The sequence below is a fragment of the Ambystoma mexicanum genome, chromosome 5p (genome assembly GCF_040938575.1).
Source record: "Ambystoma mexicanum isolate Mex_15411 chromosome 5p, UKY_AmexF1_1, whole genome shotgun sequence".
Taxonomy (NCBI): Eukaryota; Metazoa; Chordata; class Amphibia; order Caudata; family Ambystomatidae; genus Ambystoma; species Ambystoma mexicanum.
The window spans coordinates 599,213,652-599,215,398 of record NC_090930.1 but is presented as its reverse complement, the minus strand read 5'-3'; the positions used below and the strand labels follow the sequence as shown (position 1 = coordinate 599,215,398).

At 44.9% G+C, this 1,747-nt stretch overlaps 1 non-coding gene across 1 annotated transcript; it reads left to right on the top strand.

The window, feature by feature from the left end:
- The first annotated feature begins 475 nt into the window (after window positions 1-475).
- LOC138481848 (U6 spliceosomal RNA) lies at window positions 476-582 on the top strand. The gene has a single exon (XR_011274446.1). It is a non-coding gene; the product is annotated as a U6 spliceosomal RNA (small nuclear RNA).
- Window positions 583-1,747: the final 1,165 nt, after the last annotated feature.

The following is a 1,747-nucleotide window of genomic DNA, read 5'->3' as shown; positions in this document are numbered from 1 at the left end:
TGCAGCAAGGGTGCAAGGAACAGCAACATTTGGACTGTCAGTTTCCCATCATCCCCTCTCCCAGACAAGATGTTTTGATTCACTCGCCTGCCGTTTCACTCTATCGCACAAGAAATCTATCACCGTCCACCTCATAGGAATGACTCTCATGTATTCACACTCACCACCCCCACTTACATAACAGGTCAGTATTTGTTAAAAATAGAAGAACATGAACACTGCTTAAAGCATCAGCTTCACTCACACGTCTGGAACTGATCATTAGCACTCCCATTCAGCTAATTGACAACATAATAAAAAATATGAGTGCATTTAGCAGCTTGTTCAGACAGTGTGGCAAAGCTTACTAGCACTGTCATTAAGATATGAGCTCTCCTGTGTTCCTCAATGTTGAAACAACATCCTTGCAGAAGATCTCTGTTCTAGCTCTTTTTTCTTGGAGCCCACTTGTTTCTCTGTTAAAATGTGAAAGCACGTGCTCGCTTCGGCAGCACATATACTAAAATTGGAACGATACAGAGAAGATTAGCATGGCCCCTGCGCAAGGATGACACGTAAATTTGTGAAACATTCCATAAAAAAAAAAGATGTGAAAGCACTTGGATTAACACAAAGTACAAAGGACAACAGCACAGCACCAGAATTAAAACATAAATTCACACTGTCAAAAGTCCTACCCCAATATTTGGCCACTGAGCATGAACAAACACCCTGCGCATGTTCATTTAGCAGGCATACGATTATGTAACAGATACGCAAGGCAATACACTGTACAGGATTTTGCCACTGCTATGAGACACTGTACCTGGTTTAAAAATGTCCAGGAGCTATTTAGCTCCTATTTATAGCCTAGAAGAGCCTGGATATCTTGACACAAACTGCTAGAGTTGGCTCCTTAAGCCATCTGATGCATTGCAAACTGGGCTAAGCAAGGGGGTAAGCCTAGGCAAAAAAGAGAACACACAAGACATGTATCTTTAATTGGAAGCCAAACCGGCCACAAGTTTTATCTCACAGCAAATTGGATATTGCACTCCAATAGGGATCTCAGTGTTCCCATGGTCCTCTTGCACTCACCACAGGGCGCAGACCCACTGGGCTGCACCCCCCACACACAATGCTAATGTTTTTATCCATCCACAAAGTTCTGCCATACAAGTTCAATTCCGTGCACGAAAGATGCACCCCATCTTTATGAGAAGGTTCTGGGCGCCTCAGTAAGTAATTCCTGATGATGTGAAGCTGCCCCATGCAACAGGCCACCCAGGCTCGCTCGCTGTTTAATTTGTTTGCCGACATGTTCATTGGTCTCGCTGACCCAGGGCACCCCAAATATTGTCTAGGAATGATCGGTGGCCAAGCGATCAAAGCCCCTGGGCAAATTCTACCAAACCAAGAAAAAAATTACATCAATTGTGTGAGGAGTTCCCTTCTCCCCAACCTCGCCAAGTCATTACCCCCAATGTACCAAATCACCAACACGGGGGATGCCAGCCCCTGACACAGCTGTCCTTCCACCATTGCAAGCACCTGCCCACCTGTAGGCCCACCTGTAGGCCCCCAATAGATCCAGTGAATGTCAATGTCTGCCACCTCACTTATCAGAACCAGTCTCTCTTGCACTCTCTGCTTCCTCCTACGGACGAATGAGTCCCCCATGAGCTACACCACTGACGTCACTATCTCGTCCCTTATAACAAAAAAAAAGAGTCTATTAGCATTTTAATTAACACATTTTTTGCAAAAC